This window comes from Belonocnema kinseyi, chromosome 3, assembly GCF_010883055.1.
Source record: "Belonocnema kinseyi isolate 2016_QV_RU_SX_M_011 chromosome 3, B_treatae_v1, whole genome shotgun sequence".
NCBI lineage: Eukaryota > Metazoa > Arthropoda > Insecta > Hymenoptera > Cynipidae > Belonocnema > Belonocnema kinseyi.
This window is the reverse complement of record NC_046659.1, coordinates 67,828,871-67,850,244: the sequence shown is the minus strand read 5'-3', so window position 1 is coordinate 67,850,244 and position 21,374 is coordinate 67,828,871. Positions and strand designations below refer to the sequence as shown.

Here is a 21,374-nt window from a genome sequence, read left to right as displayed (position 1 = left end):
AGAGGGAGCTCTTCTTAATATTTTGACACCAAAATCATGTCGATACACCTTACCGACTGCGAGTAAAGCCACCCACGCTTTAACTTGACAGACTGTATAGGGTTGACACAAATTGTAGAGCGCTGGAACCGTCAACCGTTCATAGGTCTCTATACCGAAGGGCAAGGGAATTTAACGCTTTACTGCCCACTCAATCAAATCAGCCTTTCTCCACGCCGTCATTGAATTTCGAAATTCTGGATCAATCATAGTGTGGTATCACGCTTGGTCAATGACGATTGCAGATTTTTGCGAAAGAAGTTGCACGACTTTTCGGAATCAATCTACGTAGTGCTTAGCATTTATTTCATGATGATAATCGTGACTACCTTTTTTTCCAATGAAACAGTCCATTGCTCCTGACAGAAAACCGTCCTCACAACCAAAATGACAAATTATCAACCTATTTCCTGCTCCAGAGGGTTTAATAAAAGCCCCTCGACAATTTCCAATTTCTTGCACTCAGTGACGATAATAGTCATAATTAGCGTGTTCCTTTTGCAGAATGTGTTCAGCCCATCCGAATTGTTTCGTGTGATTCTTCCCGCACCATGTTTCATTCGTATAGAAAATTTTATATCCATTTTCTCTAGAGTATAGAATTTCTCTAAGGAATGTTGCTCTTTTCCCTGCGATTTCATAACTTTCCATGTAGACGGGCTTTTTTTTGCTTTACGTACGAGAAGTTCATTTTATGTAACAAATTGTTTAAGGTGCCTATACTGAAGGTCGGCAAATCAGGAATGTCTTCTTTTAAATTGGCATGTAAATCTTCAACTGTAGGGTATCTTTTTTCAGCATAAAAATCATTCATTTTCCTTCGAATAACGCCTTGTAAAAATTCGTCGCACTCTATCGCCGGCCTGCCACTTTTTTTATGAGGTGCCACAAATTTTCCGTCGTTCTGTTTTACCTTATTGCTGATTCGATGAATAGTGCTGACAGAAATCTGCAAGCATCGGGCTGTTCTCTCAATAACTTTGTTGATGTCGTTACTTTTGCCTGCATCTTTCTTCGATTGAAAGTACTGCCTTGCACGAAGAATCATTGTTTTTGCTTCTACTCCGTAAACTGACGTATTCTGTTTTTTTGGACAAGTCATTCCTTGTCACTGAAGTTTTCACAGTCATCGCACATGTTTGACACGTCACTATTACTAGGCAGTCTGATATGTACCTGAAAATTCTAAGTGATGGCATTAGTATTCACTAATGTGAACCATTTTCGTCGAGCATGATCCTTCAAATGACGCCTGTCAAAACTTCAGCCATTTATGTTTACGCATTTACAAGTTACAGCACTGAGAAGCGACTAACCTCCGAGTTTTTTTTAATATGGAAAAATCTGAGTTTCGAGTTTTGATCAAACACTACTATCTTCGCAAGAAAACGATATCCGAGACCAAGGCCAAGCTGGATAAGTATTACCTGGACTCTGCACCGTCGTTTGGAACGATTCATAAGTGGTTTACCGAGTATCGTTGTGGCCGTACGAGCACAGTTGATGCTGAACGATCTGGGCGCCCAAAAGACGTCACTACACCAGAAAATGTCAAAAAAATCCATGATATGATGTTGAATGATCCCAAAGTGAAATTGAGAGAGGTAGCTAATGCTGTAGGCATATCATTTGAACGTGTGGGCAATATCGTGGATTCAGTTTTGGGCATGAAGAAGCTCTGCGCGCGATGGGTGCCGCTTTTGCTCACAGTGGACCAAAAACGAATTCGTGTGACAACTTCTCAGCAGAATTTGGCATTATTTTCGCGTAAGCCAACCGAGTTTTTGCGCCGATTCATAACCATCGATGAAACCTGGATCCACTACTACACTCCTGAGTCAACGCAACAGGCAAAACAGTGGGTTCCACCCACTGTGGACTATCTTGAATAAGGTAAAACCATAACCGGAGCATACTATTCATCATTATTGGACCGATTGAAAATCGAAATTGCCGATAAACGACCGCATTTGAAGAAGAAAAAACCTCTTTATCATCACGACAATCCGCCTGTTCATTCATGCTTAGTTGCACAAGCAAAATTGCATGAAATCGTCTTCGAATTGGTTCCTCAGCCACCGTATTCACCAGACCTGGCCCCCAGCGACTATTACTTGTTTCCTAACCTCGCTGTATCGACCTAAAAGGAGAGTGTGTTGAACAATAAAACTGACTTTGACCAAAAAAACGTCTCCGTGTTTCATTTTTCAGGGACTTATCAGACTGCCTAGTATAATCAGAGTCTGATGAAGAACGACCCCTGTTTATTTCTTCACTTGAAAGAGAAACTAATAATTGAAAGTGTCCATCCATATTTTGTGCCCTATTATGACCAGTAAATAAAATAGAAAATGTGGGGTAATTCTCATTTGCTTGAAAATCGTAAACAAAATACTTTCCAGCTTCGCCCAACTGACGAACTACCGCCAAATTAATATCGTAAAGTTTGGTGGCAGCTTGACATTTCAGAAACGATCCAAAAACTCCTTGCTGTGAACTGAGGTTTCTGTATTGATCGCGGGTCACACAGGCTAAATTGTTTTTAGCTTCTAGACAATAATCAGCCCAGTTATTGTAGACATGAGTTACAATTTTTTGCCGAACAGAATAATTACTTCTAATATTTTTTATAAGAGCAATCACGCTAAATAAACAGTCACCAGAACCACCGGCATCTTGAATACTATATTTTTCATCGTTCACTGTAAAAACTTTCGACATTTTGACTTGAGTGAGATCAACCTATTCCGGAAAACTATTCAAGAAAAACTGACGGTCTCAGGAAACTGAAGTCCCAAAATTCGTTCTCCGAGTCAAAACAGGGAGAATAAGCCAATCGGAAAAGGTTTCATAAACTTCAAAAGTTGTACAGAAATTGAAAAGTGCCTACGATTGCAGAAGTAATATTTCTAATCATAAACAAGATGGTAAATTGCATAGTAAAGTGGCCAATAACGATAGCAAATTACTCTAAAATTCAATGTAGTCTGCAATTGTAAAAGCATAAATCTGACCCACAGCAGGGGCCGATGTAACGAAAGATGAGTCTCAGCATTTATAGAGCTTTAAGCCTAATGAGCTCTCTTTTAGATGATAAATTTGGATCAGGTAGATTGCACTACAGTGGTGAAAGTTTATGCCTGTGAAAATTCGACTTCGATTTTTCAAGATCGATGCCACCAAATTTTTCCGTTTTCCACAAAAGACACTTCATGTTTGTTCATATCCCTCATGTAAGGTTATAGTTTAACAGATGAAACATACTATTTTTTTAATTTTTTATCGTTTTTATTGAAATTAGCTCTTTGTAATTTTGAGTTTCGATCAGTCGAAAATAATCAAAGAAGTAATCTTGATGGATTTTCGAGAAAATAAAATAATATTACTTTCGAGTTTACAAATGTGTTATTATTTAATTTTAAGGTTTAAAACTGCACCTGTACATACAGTACAAGGATTATTGAAATTGTAGACACTCGCAAAGGAATATATCCATCTACTCTGCTCTAATACTTTTTTCAATTTTTAAAAAACATTCGCTTTATTAAACACCATGTGCAAAAACGTATTTCTAAGTTAATCATTACTGTGTGCGTAGAATAAGATTTTTCTTTGTGTAACAGGGATTTTCATACATAGATCCTGTATATACGAGAGATCCCAGGTCAATAGGTTAGATCTAATCTGTTTTCTATTATTAGAAATAATAAATAATATTATTTTCTATTATTTAATATCTATTATTTGTACTATCAATTTTACTATCAACTCAGTTTTTCTATTGTACTACTCGAAACTTGACACTGAAATAGAGAATTGTGAAATGAAATCGTAAATTTTATTTTTCTTTATTTTAATATTGCTAAATAAAATATCCAATTCATTGTTAATTTTATATGCATACATTTTATATTTTCTAAAAATCAGTTTGTTTATGAATAATTCAACATATTCCCATAAATTAATGTAAAATATTAAAAAGTAGCAAAAAGTTCACACATAATTGGATTTCTATTACATAATATTAAAAATGCATACTCTATTATAAATTCGATAATGACAAATTTGTAAGTATGAATAGTTTAAAAATTGTTAAGTAGACCTAAATAATTGATTAAATTACTATATGCAATGTTTCAATTTATTTGTAACCACTTCTTTTTATTATTATGAATATTTGATTAATTATTTAGTATAATTAATGATAAAAAAATTTATTCGTGAACTATTATCGGCAATTACTTACTTTGAATAATTTAAATAAAATACTGTTTATTTCAAGTCCTATACTTATACCAGGAAAAAGGGACTTTAAGGTTCAGCATTAGAAACGAGATTCTTTTTGAGGTGTTATGACTTTTTTCTCAGTTTCCCCTCAAAAAAATCGTAAATTTTGAAGAAGGCCGGGCGATCTTGGGTAGTGCTGCATCTGTGGCTTGTGAAAACCTCTGTTGTATAATATACCACATGGCCAGGTCTAGTCATTGGCCAATACCTACACACTGCACGGGACCTTACAGAAACAGACCTCTTTTCTCAAAAGGCTTCGAGCGGCCACGAGCGGCCAAGCAATGGACAACCTTCAACCTCTTTTCTCATACACTATATCCTCAAGAGACTTTAGCATAGCTCATTAAGGTCCAAATTATGCGAACTCACTTTACAGGTAAACTTACACTTTTATCGATTTTTTATTGTCCGAGCTTTATCAGTATACGAAACACTTTCTTTAAAGTCTTGATTCGTCTAAATATCTCTTTTCAAACCGGAAATATTGTTTTCTTTGCATTAATAATTCTGGTGACCACAATTTTGAATATTTTTTGATTTTCAAAGCTGGGTTCCGTTCCCAAATAGACACAGACTCCACTTGAATTTTTTCCATTTTTTCAGACAGTTTTGCGACTTCAGGAACAGCTGAAAGTTGACTTTTAAAATCTAGGCTTTGATTAGCGTGATTTTCTCCACATTTGTTGCTCTTACAAGAACAAAAAATTTTTCACTGAGATACGATAAACGTCATTTAACAAGTAGAAAGATTTAGAATTAGCATTGCTAAATGCGAACTCAGTGCGTTTTTTTCAGTTAGATAGAGCTTCTTTTTCCCAAGTGTCAGAACTTTTCTTTCCGATATTAATTCTCTTAGAAGTTTATAGAGTGCAATCTGTTCAATGTACACATGTAAAGAACGTATTGTAAGAATATATTGAGAGATTTATATACACTTGATACTTTCTTTTTTTTTTCTTCAAACTTTTACAATGTTTTAAGATTATGCCTATAGTATTATTTCTTTCAATGTAAAACTGGAATAATCGCTAAAATGAAAGAAATTCAAGCTAATATTTTTATGTTTTCTCGAAGTGAAATATTTAATATAAATTTGTATTCATTAAAATCTAAATTAAATTCCTAAAATTTAACTTATTTTGAAGAGTCATAATAAGAATAGGGGTTTAAATTAAGACCCAAAATGAATGAAAAAAACAGGTAAATATTTCTGGAATATTTATTATATCAGTTATATTTATTATATTTGTTTGTAGAAATTTTTTATAATGTATTCCAAGGAAAGAAATTATTATAAAAAATAAATTACACAGAATTTCACTGACCTTGACGATGAATACGCCCCGAGGTTAACTTTTGATACATGTACACCAAGCAATGCTTTGACTAATATTGGCATTATTTAAATAATTATTGCAGCACCTGTGTGTCTTTATATTGACAAAGAAATGAAATTTTTGTGTGAAATTAAGAAAGATAAAGGTTATATGCGTGAATGTCGTATAGATGCCGGTTGGGAAACACCTCAAATATTAAATAAGTCATTTAAATTTAAAGACTAAAAATAAGTAATGACAGTAAGAATCAAAATTCTGGGACATAAGTTATTCTGTGATACTTGCCATAAATAAGAATTTCATTTAAGTCAAAAAGAATACATTTCTTTTAGCTTTATCCGTCAATGAACCACATATCTCAATGCTGGAAAAGAAAGTTTTTTTCAGTCCTCGAATGAGTTAGAATGCTTAACAGTCGTCAACTTATATTAAATTTGTATTATGAAACGTTTTTTCTTTGTTACATTATTCTTTTTTGACATCCATTGTAAAATATAAGCATTTTGGAACATTTGTTTCTAGAAACCTATTCTAGCAGCTTTTCTTTTAGTAAGATTTTATTTAAGAACAGCTTAAATAATAATCAGAAAAATGATAATGTTTAAAAACTGTAATCTAAGTCTACGAAACCCTTACTTGAGATTGCTTGCCGGCCCCTGCTGAAATTGACCCTTTAGTTTCATTTTGAAATAAATTATTTGCATGTGCGCGTGCCCAAGAATTTTTTTTATAAACTGTATCTCTCTTTAAAAGCATGTTCGATCCTTTACGAAGTAAAATAATAATTTTTATATCAACCCCTTTTTCAAAGTTCTATGCTCAAGCGGATCACTAGAAGATTAGGGATGAGTCGCATTCAAAGACTGATGATTTCATGGGATTACAAGGACTGTGGTGAAACAGGAAAGTTAGATATGCTTGCACTGAATTTAGCCTCTTGTCTGGTCCGGTCTTGAAGAGGAAGCAAGATAAGATAGTCCGGAAGCTGGATTTCAATACAAGGATCCAAGTAGTTCCAAGTGGTTTGTACCACTCTCTTCAAGAGGAAGATGACAAGATACCTTTCACTCATATACAATCCGCTTAATTCATTGAAGCGATGGATTCTAGAGAAAAGCGGATGTGGGTATTATACGCCTGTTTTCTCTTGTACAGACAATATTTTGAATGAAAGTTATCACAAAGAGAGATTTACTTATTATTTGTTCGGACAATTGGAAAATTGTATTCAGATTGATCTCAAAGTGGAAAAGAGATGCACTTTAAATACTGTGAAATAATAATAAGATGGGCACTTTTAAAGTTCGAATTTCTAAAACGCACTTGTTTATGTTTTTGTTCAAATATAAAAATGACCTACTTCTTTTATCACTTCCGGTACACGAGGATAATTTTCCAGATAAAGGATAGATTAAATTATGATTTTTCATGATGGCAATACAATATTCTGTAAAATGGGAGCTGATAAACCTCACCCCATCGATGGATGTTACGTCAGTGGAAAACTGAACAAAAGGTATTTCCATAGATTTCGAATAAAAGGGATCCTAAAATCATTTGGAAAATTATTATATCCTTCTATAATAATTATTTTTATCATTCGTTCATTTATTTTTATTCTGAAATATAAAAGTTATAAGCAGTCACGTCAATGGATTCTAATTAGAATGCACAACATTGACATGGACTTTTCCTTAGTTTGGGATGAATGTTCCTTATTTTTTTGCTTGAAAATTGGCGAAAAAGTAGTGAGAAGTTTTCCATTTAATCTGAAACCAACGTACAGCCCAAAAAGCTACTGGTTATAATCGTCTGTTAACCGTTCACACAGAACTAGACTTCGCGTTTTTCGAAACACATGTGTTGTCATGGAAATACAAATGAAAGTTTAACCGATATTTGGTTAAATTTATTCCGTAAAGTTAATTTTTGTTGCAGCGAATCTTTCATTGGAAATCGATGTAAAGTTTATCTGCTGTTTTCTTCTGTTCATGTATCGACGTAAACACAAAATTATTTTCGTGGGTACTCATGTTTTAGTACATATTGCTGTATTTTTTAAACCTAAATTAAAGTATAAACGTTGGAAATTGCACTTTTGATATCAGTTATAAAATAATTCATTATATTTTTCCTATTGAATTTGCGAACTATGCTTTGGGCATCTATGGACAATATACTTGAAAGGTATTTTTCGGCTATTTAATGTATATTCTTACCGATTTTTTATATTCTCATCAGAGAAGGTATTAGATTTCTGTAAAATTTGACGCGCCTGTTTTTGTCAACTATTCACGTTTTGAGGCCCGCTGAATACAAAAAATAGGTTTTTACTAATGTGTCTATCTGTATGTCTATGTATGAAGTCCTGTACGTATGTATGTCTCTCTGTGAGCACGATGACTTTTGAAAAAATTAATTTATTGGAGTGGTCCTTGCCACGATTTTTTAGCGTTGAAAACAGAAGGTCAAGTTCGTTAGCCACATTGGATAAAAATTCAAAAAGTGAGCGCATTTTGAAAATTTTTCAGACCACTTTTTTCAACATTTAAAAATTTTATATAAGGTTAACTTGGAAATACCAACATTATCTCACAAAGACTTTTTTGAATAAAAACAATTACCAGAGTTATAGCTCTTACAAAATAAAAAAAGAAGAAAATGGCAATATTAAAATAAATAACGCATGCAAGGTGCGAAAACACACAAATAAAAAAAATGTGTATTCAAAAAAGATCTACAAATTTGTAATAAATTTTTTTTGTAAGAAAACATTTGAAAAGAAAAAAAAATCTGGAAAAACGACACAAGCTGCAATAACATTCTGACTAATACAATTTTTCACCTACATTATATCTATACTAATTTTATTCGACATACTTTACGCTAGGATGCCTATTTTTGTTTTAATTCGTAAAAATAACATTGAAAATAAACAAATTAAATTTATGGAACAACGACACAAGCAATCGCGCGATGAGAATATTCCCGCGAAGTTGGCAGATTTTTTACAATACAATCAATAGCTTTGATAATTTTCCCATTTGACACAAAAGTTCCCTGTCTGTAGAGAATAATAAGCCATAAAGTAATTTTTATAAGAAATAAGCCATAAAGTAATTTCACAAATAATCCAAATACTACGTTCCCCCTTGAAGCGAAGTTTTTAAGTACATTAATTTTTCAGGAAAGGGATTTTCATCCGGATCCTCTGTAACGTACGTAACGGGTCGTAATCAATGTTGTATCCACGCATGGAGATGGAAGACTCTTAAATTATCTAGAGGTGGGCACCGCTGGTACACGCGAAAGTCTGGTACAATCTACTATATACTGTACTGTACTCTACTACACTCTACTACGCTCTACTAGATATATTATATACTATACTTTATAGTACTGAATGCTATACTATATACATATAGTATATAGTACATAATACCAGACCACGTCCAACCTGTCTCCTGTTCAACAGCCAGCTCGTCCCGAAAACTCCGCCCTCGGATGCGATAAATTTTTCACGGCACAGAGAACTTTCTACATCTTTAATATCGTCGGGGCTGCTCTCTATGCTCTCTTCTCCTCTCCTCTTGCTTATATTCCTTCTGGTCGATGGTGTATCAACATATCGGATTGTAAACGCGCCAAAACGTACCGGAAATAGCGAACCCGACTGGATCGGTGAAAAATGTGATATTCAAATGCACACCTCGGCCAAACGTCAACGGGGGATCGAAACTGCATGTGCAGTCGATGTGTCGAAAATTCGAACAGAGGGGTAGAGATTAAAAAATAAAATAAAAATACTACATTTTCAGTGTCAAGCTAGCAGGGAAATAAATCTTCTGAGGCCGAGGGCAAATTTCCGAGTTGAAACATCAGGACAAAATACAGATGGTAAAAGAAGACGGATATTTTTTTCGTTTAACAATTTGCGCTTAGTTTAACGGATGAAGAAACGAACTGAGAGAACCGGATCTTTTATCTATGGTAGAAGAGAAGCCTGCAATCATGTGTGTTATTTTCTGCTTCTTTGAATTTTAATCACAGTCCGTCCATTTTTCATACCTAATCCCCTCTTTTTCCCTTTTTTCTCGCTTACATTTAAAAAACATGAAACACATAGAATCGAGAATTCAATTTATTTGCTCTTGATGTAGATTTGAAAGACATCGCCGACAGCGAAGAAATCGCATGGACAATTCAATCGAGAAGCTGAATCCGAAAGATCAATTTTCAGGGAACGTACGGAGATGTTTCACGAAGTAAGAGAAGAAATTCTATTAAATAAAATTATTTAAATACTAATATTAATAACAAATTTAAACCCTTAAAATCCTTAATATTTCAAGCGAAAATATTGAAATTTAAACAAAAGAGAATTATTAAAAAAAAATAAAATAAGATGTAAAACCGCGAATTTAAAAAAAAGGTAGTTCAGCCTTTAACCAAGGATTTGAATTTAATCAAAAAAAAAGATGAATTCTTAAAGAAAAATATAATGGTTTATATTTCAAACAAAAAATATTTTAGTTTATGATGCAAATTAAAATAGATTTTTTTTCATAAATACAATTTATTCAAAAAATAAGACTTTTGGAAAAAATAGTCCATTTATCAATCAAATTGTTGAGTTTTTAAGCCAAAAAAAAATTTACAAAACAGTTGCACTTGAACCCGAAATTGCAAAATTTCATTTTTAAAAAAGTAAGTTTTTTGATTAATAGTGAAAGTTTCTACAAAAATAGTAGAATTGTAAACCTAAAAAGACGAATTTTCTACAAATTAGGTACATTTCCAACCAAAGGCAAAACCCAAAATACAATCTAATTATTTATTCAATGATTCTCAAATAAAATAAGGAAAGGGCAGTTATAGACTACCTCTTAAAGCGGTATAAAGATAGTAGCACGTAGTATTGGGTGAATATTTGAGTGTATGTGTGGTTTATTTTTTACGAAGGAAAAAAAACATGTATGGCCAAAATAACCCACATGGTTATTCAAGGACTACATGATATACTTTGGCAATAATAGTAGCCGCTGTGAGATGAAAGTCACAGCAGTGCATTTCTCTGAGAAAATGACTAAAATTTACAAAAGTGATTCGATCTGTGTCCAATATTTCAGGAATATTAACAACGAGAAGAAGTAAATGAATGAAAATGACCCACATTGTTTTAAAATAAAAAGAACGGGAGTTCCAATTCAAAAAAGGAAATTTGTTTAGATGATCTTGATGACATATTTTATATACTGTAGAATAACATCTTGAAAAACTGAAAATAAAATGAAACAGGGCCAAATTGAATAGAGGATTGAGGACAAATGATAAGACAGCAAAATGGGATGCGAGCCAAGTAGGTTGGAGACAAAGTTAGCCAGTACTGGAGCTAATCTGATGCAAATTAAAATACATTTTTTTCATAAATATAATTTATTAAAAAAATAAGACTTTTGGAAAAAATAGTTCATTTATCAATCAAATTGTTGAGTTTTTAAGCCAAAAAAAAATTTACAAAACAGTTGCACTTAAACCCGAAAATGCGAAATTTCATTAAAAAAAGTAAGTTTTTAGATAAATAGTGAAAGTTTCTACAAAAATAGTAGAATTGTAAACCTAAAAACACGAATTTTCTACAAATTAGGTACAATTCTAACCAAAAGCATGAATAATCACCTAAAATGTTATATTTGCAATAAAATTAAATGGATTTTTAACAAAATATTTTAGTTTTTAGCCAAGCTGTAAATGTTTAATCAAAATAGATGACTTAAGGTAAATATGTCAGTAATCAGGACGGTTCCAAAAATGATAAAACTTGGTTATTATTATTATTAAACCATTAAGCCATTTCCCTTTCGGGGTAGGCGTGACTCACTCGGTAGGGGAAAGGAGTAGTGTGTGGAAGGGATAGAGATTTTTCAGATTGATCCAGAATTCTCGTGCTATTTAAGTAAATAACACGTTCGTTTCGCAACACTGCTCCGACCCAGGTTGCTGATCAATCTCTCTAGCAATCACCCCAAGCGAAGAACCTCACGAAGTCGTTATGTAAGGTTCCTCACTTGGGTCCATTTGTAGTTATAATTTGAATATATTGTTTAAAAATACGTTATAAGTAATGTATCTGGATAAAACTGATTTAAGTTTAGCATTTTATAGTATAAAATGAAATTTACATTCATACTCAAACTAACACGATTTTCTTTTTTAAAAAATTCTCAACAAAATAGGTACACTTTCAACCAATGATATAGATTCTGAACAAAACACGTAATAGTTGATATTTTGACAAAATGGTTATTTTACTTTAAATTAAAAACAGTTAGAAGCATAGATGTTATAAAGCGATGTTATTTTTCTGAGTGAAAGATTTAATTAATAATAATGATGTAGGTAATAATTGACATACTTCAAACACTGGAATAACCAGTGTCTGAAGTATGTCAATTATTACCTACATCAGTATTATTAATTAAATTAAAAATATATACAATCATCCAAAAACGCTGATTTTCAATAAAATAGCTAAATCCTTAATTAAAACTGATTAATTTTCAACCAAACAATACATTTTTATCCGAAAAAAAATAAATTGCTAAGAAAAACGATGAGTTTAAAAAACAAATCCTTTATTTCGAAAGAGCAGTAAAGTCCTCAGTAGAATATATAGGGAAAAGTTAAATATTTTATTTAGTTGAAAAAATACAGACATACAAAAATTTTCTAAAATTTGAAAACAAAATTTTTATATCTTTAGCACCCGGTATAAAATGTGTCCTAATGTCAAAATATTCACCTTTTTATAGAGGTGGATAATTAAATCTTTTATTTTAATAAATTCAGAGAGTGCAATAGATGGGTATGAAGTTCTTTCATAATTCATTCCTATTTTAGTACTTGGAAAATCGCTGATGCAACAGAGTAAATTTTAAATCGAATCAAATTGTGTATTTGAAATTTAATGTCTTTAATGTCCATGCTGTACTCTCCAAATTAGGGTTTAGTAGTCTGAAATCTCCAATCTCGTTTTATGCCTGGAGAGTTTAGACTGCTAACCCCAGATTGAAGAGAATAGCATGAAGGTACCGAAATATGGAAATTTGAGTTATCGTGGGTTCTCACTTGCCTCAGGTACTTAAAACTTAATATATTTTTTCACTTTTTATTCGATTCAATATTTTTGTTGGTACAAAAAGGGCGAATTTGGAATAAAATATATTTTACAAGTTAACCGTCATTATTAACCCTCTACCGCCCTTAAAACTTTCGTTTTTTCTGAATTTTGAGATATTTAGGCATATTATTCCAATGGCGGAGTGTACGCAAAACTAAAATTCTAGCTCATTACCGTCCTGACTTTCATGTAAATCCTTGCGTTAAGAATTGCTGTTCGTCTCAAAGTCATATTTACAAAAACTCAAGTCTTCCAAACGTTACATATATGTCACTGTGGGCGATATTTTATAATTTTTGATGTGGTTGACGGCAATCTAAACCAAAAAAGTTAGTAAAGAAAATTTCGAATTTTTAAATTTTATTTGAAAATCTGACTATCCGATAACTCCTTTATAATAGTGATGCAATATACTTGTTATTGGTAATGCGATGGACAGCATTCTTCAAGATTACGTATTTAGAAGGGATGTTTTTAAAAGGATATAGTGAGTGGGGAGGGGGGGGGGGCTAGCATGTCAATGCGTGTCAATGAAAAAAATGTGTGTGGCAGTGCGATCACACGGCAAAAGTGAAACTTTACGTACGCTTCGTGTCATATTGAATACAATAACGCATTAAGGACGCGCATGAGTGCAAAGGAGCTTACATGGGGTGGAGTGCTGAAGAGAACTCATAGTAAGAGAGAGATTTAAACGGGATAGAGACACAGAGACAGAGAGAGAAGGTATACATGCTTTGCATAGCGGGAAAATAGTGGGGATATCGAAGAGGAGTCTTTAGAGCGATTGCGAATCGCCGCACAAAAGAGATACGCGATTACAGAGAGAAGGTGTAGACACTGAGTAAGAGAGAGAGGCAGAGATTTTTGTTAGAGAGAGACAGAGAATTCATTCCTACGTCAGGCGGTTTTTTTCAATTCACTTCCATCCCAAAAGAAGTTCCACTGAAAAAATATCTGGTGGTGGTGTAGAGGGGGGGGGGGCCTACTGTAACGGACCCCATAATATCTTTAACACTATAGAAAGACCGAGGTTGACCGTTTACCACCTTAACTACCATGTGGGACAAAATGACCCAAAACGGGTCACCGCTGTTCTCATGGTTTCAACAATGTGTGATTAAATCTTACTGACGTGAATTTATGTTTTCATTAAAAGAAAAACTTTTAATGTTATATTTTCCACAAAAAAGGGATTTTCATCTTTTTCAATGTAAGGAAACCCGTTCAAGGTACAGCGGTATTTGAAATCAATTAAAATCCATTTTTTGATGCCATATTTGTTTGGTATACTAGGCATAAACTGAACAAATGGCCATATGCTTAAAGCATGCACCAGAGTTATCCATGAATTTATTCAAAATCACCGAAGCGAAACATTGGTTAGAAATTTTACTCCGAGCACGTTGACGCGAATGTGCTTCATATTTAAAGGAAGTCCCTAATTTATTCCTTAATCATTTTCATTCGCAACTTGGACTGAGCAGAAAAGGAAAAAAATAGGGAGGTACTTGAGTTCCCAAAATACAATCTAATTATTTATTCAATGATTCTAATATAAAATAAGGAAAGGGCAGTTATAGACTACCTCTTAAAGCGGTATAAACATAGTAGCACGTAGTATTGGATGAATATTTGAGTGTATCTGTGGTTTATTTTTTACGAAGGTAAAAAAACATGTATGGCCAAAATAACCCACATGGTTATTCAAGGACCACATGATATATTTTGGCAATAATATTAGCCGCTGTGAGATGAAAACCACAGTAGTAGATTTCTCTGAGAAAGTGACTAAAATTTACGAAAGTGATTCGATCTGTGTCCAATATTTCAGGAATATTAACAACGAGAAGAAGTAAATGAATGAAAATGACCCACTTTGTTTTAAAATAAAAAGAAGGGGAGTTCCAATTCAAAAAAGGAAATTTGTTTAGATGATCTTGATGACATATTTCATATACTATAGCATGACATCTTGAAAAACTGAAAATAAAATAAAACAGGGCCAGATTGAAGAGAGGAATGAGGACAAATGATAAGACAGCAAAATGGGATGCGAGCCAAGTAGATTGGAGACAAAGTGAACCAGTACTGGAGCTAATCTGGATGACGTTAAAGTGGGTTGAACAGCACGTCGTGTTTAAACCGGGATTGGGCAAAACGATGGGGATAATCGAAATGGCAGAGGGTAATTCAGAGCTCGTTGAGGACTCAATTAAGTCTCTGAAAGACACGTAATTTCCTCATTTATTTTTTTTTTCATTCAACTCATACTAGTTGTCAAGTTATAATCGATGTCGCTTAATTTAAGGGGTCATTCTAGTAACAACCCTAGAAAAAACGCTATTCTTCATGATTTTTTTATGAGGTTATTGAAAAATATATTGATGTGAGATTTGTTAAGCTTAATAAATGCAATCTTGAAACACATTACACTTTTTTTTTAAATTTATTTTCTACACTTTTTATACACAAAAACGTCAGTCAAACGCAACATATTGAAAAGTAGGTAGATCCGGCTTGTTGAGAAAATCTCGAGACTGGGCCATCTTAGATCGAAAAATCAAATTTTTTTAGGTTGAGCATGGCAATGGCTATGTCCTCTACACATTTTTTTTAAATGCGTGCAAAAATAACGAAATGACGGATCGAAAAAAATGTCGTCTTTTCAGCGTGTTTCGTCAAAAAAATATAGCACAGATAAAATGTTATAATAAATTTTATAGGGCACATAGTTGTTGTGTATAAAAAGTATATAAAATAAATAAACATTTTCTAAAATGTATTTCAAGAGTGCATTTATTAAGCCTAACAAATCATACATCAATATCTTTATCAATAATCGCATAAAAAATTCACAAAAATAGAGGTTTTTAGGGTACTTACTAGAATAACCTCTTAAAAATTAGAGAATACTATTTAATGATTTAAAAATAAACTTTTGTATTCCAAATCCTTTTTAAGTTTTAGTGAATTGATTTTCAAAAGTTTCAGTTATTACTTTCCAGCTTTTAATCTGATTCATTTAGAAATGATTGTAAATATTCTAGAAGTGAATTTCTAGAGAGAGGTACAAAAGCTCGAATTTGAAAAATTCACTTTACTTCTGTCGGTGTGCAATATTTTATCATTGGGATTATTCGCTTAAAGAGCCTTCAATTTTTAATTCTCCTGCGCGAGGGGATTACTTGCATGGATATAACTAAGCTCTTTGCATGAAAAATTTGTTAGAAATGCGAACTGAAAGTTCGTTTTCGACAGATAATGTAATATTATAGAATCTAAAGAAGCAGATTCACATAAAATATCATATAAATAAGCTGATGTCTTTAGGGCTTATAGTTACATATAAAATTATTATTTAACAATAATTTCATTTATGCGATAATAGTTTAGAAAGAGAATTAATATAAATATTCTCGGCTACATAAAGAAAATTGGAAAGATTAAAAAACTGGCGCGAATTTTCTGATCATTTCCTAATTTTAATATTTAAACATTCTTTGAGTGAAATTACGTTATTTTACGATTTACAGAAATTTAAATTTGAATGATTAATCATAAATATTTCACACAATTACTAAATAAGCACACTAGAAGAATATAAAAATTGTTTTTAATAATTGTTAAATCATTTACAACTTTAAAAAGAGTCTTGAATAAGAAAAAACATTAAATACATAACATTGTTTACTTTTTCTTTAAAATATACATATAAAAAGTGATAAAAATTATTTCACCTATAAAAGTAAAAGCCAAACAAAATCAAAGGACAAAAATCTGTATCTACAAATCGAACAAAATTAGTATCAAAGCCTGTTTCAGTATCTGGTTGAGAAATAAAACTTTAAGTAATGGAATTAGAAAGGAAGGCTAATGTCCCAGTAATCTTGAAAATTCGTTGCAATTGGAATACAATATATTAAAAATATGTTCAAAGTAACTTTGAAGGATAAATCACACTTATTTTTAGCATCATATCATAGCAAATTGAAATTACATTCATTAAAAAAAAAAAAAAAACCATCGGATTTAAAAGAATAGAAAATTTTAAATACTTAATTGAAAACATTCCGAGGGAAATTCATTTTCGTCTGACTCCGTACACTACACATACAATAATCGCGTAATAACGCTTAATAATTCGTAATAACGCGTAGAAATGAGTAAAAATGCCTGATAAAGCGTAATAATCGCGTAAGAGCGAGTAGAACTTTTGTTTATGCTGTAGTTTTGTTACATTTTTGGTAAACACGCGATATTCCGCATTAAAGTTTTAACGTCGAAAAACCCCTAAGTTTTTTAAACATAATTTATTGTGTAACAATGTATCGATGGGTTCTACGAAGAATAGGCTGACTTCATTTTGTATGGAGTTTATTAAACACGTAAAATTGTGAAGGAAAATAAATCTTTTATAATTTATTGTTTTGAAAGTCATAGGAGTCTAAATTAAATTACAAACTGTAATACAAAATACTGGAGTTTTGATTTCGTAGGAAAAGATTCGAAAAATAACAGGTTGTTTATTCCTCCTGAAAACTTAGCTAAATGAAGTTAGCATAATTTTTAACGGTAACAAGATAGAAATTAGAAATAAGTTTAAACAACTGTTTTAATAATAAGGAATAATTTATTCCATCATAAATACCTAATATGTACAATTGTTTATAGAATTTATTTATAAAGTAACAAATTATTTATTAACTTCTAATAATTCAACTAAACCCTTTTGTCTATAAATTGTTCAAATTTAGTGAATATCAAGTGATCAATCGCTGCCAATTCCGACAGAACCATTTTTGTTCACTTTATTGTTTAGAAAATATTTTATAAACTTTTTAAACATTTGACTTGCTTTGAGAAATAATTTTTGATAACTGTTTTATATTAAAGATAGACTACTCTTCGTAGAACGCATCGATATAGAAAAATATAGTGATAAAATGAAAATTTCAAAAATATGATTTTTTAGCTCAAAGATAATTGCTTAAACAAACTCACTATTGATCAGAACTTGTGCGTATTTTATTAAAAGAGATACACTTTTTATTGAATGTATAAGTTAATTTTTATAAAGAATTTATATAAAGAAATACTTCAGTGTATGCAATAATGCTAAAAAAAATGATTTCGTAAATAAAATGCATTATTTTTAATATTCGATTATTTGAATGTTAACAGAGAATATATTAAACTATTTACATAAAATATTATTGATTAATGCCACAAAGGAAGTTTTATTCTTGAAAACTTTTATTTTTTGCAATAAGTTATATCAGAAGTAAGTTATTACTTACGTTTAATCTATATTTTTTAGCTAATAATTAAATTAAAAATGGATATTTGCGAAAATTTAAGTTGTTTAAGCTTATTTCTAATTTCTATCTTGTTATGAATTTATTTTAAAAATAAATTTTTAACGGAATTAATAACCAATTATTTAGAAATGACCCCTTCCTACGAATGGATAACACTTGACAATTGTTTTAAAAAAAACATAATCAACAAGTGCATTATTTTGATATTTTTCAGCATTTAAACTCTGATTTTTACGTTATAAACGGTTAACAACGTATTTTTTTACTTTTTTTAGACACTTCGATAACGATCAACTATTTTTAATATTATGGACAATGATATAAACCAATTTTTTTCGTCTAATGTAAACTAACAATTGCAGTTTTGATGTGGTATACATTGAAATCGACTTAGCAATAATGTCATGCTAATATTTGATAACAATTGATGATTTGTTTTATAAACTAAACACAGAAAAAATGAAGGTTAAACTTCATCTTGATTCTGATGTAAAAATTACTTAAGACACAAATTAAGTTCACAGCATAAACTTTACCATAATATCGGTTAAAGTTTCTTTTGGTATACCATGGCAGCAAATTTATTTTGAAATACGTGAAGTTGTCTGAATAAAACTTCGCCTCTCTAAAAAATTACCTGCATCAAATTTTATTATTTTTTTCTGTGAATTCCTTGCAATAATCCTATATTATATACTGTGTATGGCTACTTTAATTAAATTATTAAAAACAATAAAATAGTCTGAAAAAGTTAAAAATTGTTATTAACAGTTGATTATGTTAAGAAACCAAAGTTTCAAGCAAAATAATGCATTTTTCATTAGGTTTATTAAAAAGTCCCAGTTCCTAAAGATGGCACGCCATTTTTCGTGAAGTTATAAAAATAAAAAAGTATCGCACAGTTGTCAAGTGTACATCAATTGAACTATATTCCACCCCATAGTTTTTCAAAAATTTAATTTTTTTACTTATTTTCGCAATTAAATATATTATGGAGATTTTTTTGGAAAATCGATTACGCCCAAACTACGAGCTGAAAAAATTTGAAAAATACAGGCGTAACTTAAACTAAAATAACTTCACAATAAAAAAAAACTATAGAAAAAAGTTGATCTAAGTCATTTATTAATAATTTGTTTATAAACAAATGCAATTATTACTCAGTGCTCCATCTTAAATTGAATTTTTTCTGATGAGATATGTAGTAAATATAATTAGCAACATGAAAATGCAAGAACGGTTTTGTAACCTCAACGGTAAGTGAACAAAAATCAAATTTTCGTTCACGTTGTGAACAAATATTAACCACTAAATGCTAAGCAAAACACGGATGGAACCAAAAATGGACTAAAAATTGCATTTGTTATATAAAAAAATTATTAGAAATGGCTTAAATGAACCTGGTTCCATAATGTTTTATTTTTTAATGAAGTTCATTTATTTAGAGTTATGCCTGTATTAAAAAAAATGGTCAGCTCTTAGTTTAGACCTAATCGAGTTTTCAACCAAATTTTCATTAAAAATTGAATTGCTAAACGAAGTAATAAACAATTTTATTTTCTAAAAACTATTGGGTGGAATGTTGTTGAATTGATGTATACTTGACGGCTGTGCGACACTTTTTAATTTTCATGACTGCACGAAAAATAGCGTGCCCACTTCAGAAATTTTGACTCTAAAACAATCATCAAATTTTATCGATTGATAGAAAGAAGTCATTGATAAATAACTGACTGTTAAATCCGCGAAGAAAGCGGAATTCGATTGATAAATAAACAAAATAAGAAACCTATTTTTAAGCAACTGTTGTTTGCGTTGCTACAGAACATGTTGTTTGGACAGTTGATTCATGTTTTTTAGGAATTTTTGAATAAATAAAAGTATTTTTAGAAAATCTGAATTAAAAATTTTAGTTCTTAGTAGTTTAATCTTGAGTTTAATTTTAATTATTTGGAAAACTATCTACTGTTTATATTAGGTCTACAAATTAATTCGGTGCCTTTATTTTGATGGCTTGTTAATCTTGGTTAAACTTGAATTTTTTTCCGTGCTATGGTAGTTTCAAAGGGCGAACCTCAAACTTGAAAACACAATATGATAAGTGGCGGCTCTGCGAACTAAACCTAAAAAATGATTAGGAAAGACAATGGCGTCCAGCAAGGAGCATTAGAGACAGTACATGCTTTTTGCATTGCAATTAAAAAATCTTCATTGTTAAAACTCTGAAATCACTTTTTACACGTTTCACGTATCACCGCACCTTCTCCGAAGCCTAAGAAAATAATTTCGGTCGCCTTGGCTGCGTTTTTTCAATGGGAATGTAAAAAAATGCAGTGTCTCAAATGTTCCTTGTCGGATGCCATGTTATTAACTAATGATTTTTCCCCTGAAGTCCGCATGGCCGCCATCTATTATATTGTGCTTTAAAGCTTAAGGTTCACCCTTTTAATTTATCTCAGAGCTGAAAAGAATTCCAGTTAGACCAAGAGTTATATAAGACATTAAAGTAAAGGTACCGTATCAATTTGTGGCCCTAATAACAATAATGATTGTTCACAAATTAAAGCACTTCTAAAGTTTACTTTAATTTACAACTAGTTATTTCAGTTTAGTTGTGGTTTAAAGTTTACTGCAACTGATGCTAAAATCAATATTTTATGTTCAATTATGATTATAAATAATAAGATTTCAACAGTTAGTTCCCATGACGTAATAATTGTCTAATAATGCATAATAAGGCGTGATAGTGATCATCCAGGACATCTAAAAAAAATGAATTCTCCCTCGCTGAATTCAGGCATAACTGAATTGACTTTCAAAAGTGCCAAAATATTACACATTTATTAAAATAAAGAATAAGAAATAGCGTAAAGATGCTAAAACTAGGAAAATTAAATTAAATTTAGTCCATAATCCCAACGTTTTTCAAACTGAATAACTAATCTGAGAAGATGGATATTTGTGGAGGAAAGAGAAATATGAAATTGGGCTAAATTAGAAAAGTTTGTTTCATAAACAAATTTCGAGCATTACGAGTTCCTATAGGAGAAGGTTAAGTTTCGTTCACTCAGACTAATTACACTTTCCAAAAGTGTCAAGAGACAGGATCTCCCTCCATTTATCGTATTTCTCTTCCTTTACCTTCCGTCTCTAGAATTCATATTTCTCCTTCTGGAGAATGGACCTATTGTTATTATGACAGACCCA

At 31.4% G+C, this 21,374-nt stretch overlaps 1 protein-coding gene across 1 annotated transcript in view; it reads right to left on the bottom strand.

The window, feature by feature from the left end:
- The window catches only part of LOC117169380 (discoidin domain-containing receptor 2-like), a 294,163-nt gene that overhangs the window by 105,723 nt on the left and 167,066 nt on the right, over positions 1-21,374 (bottom strand). The window lies entirely within an intron of this gene.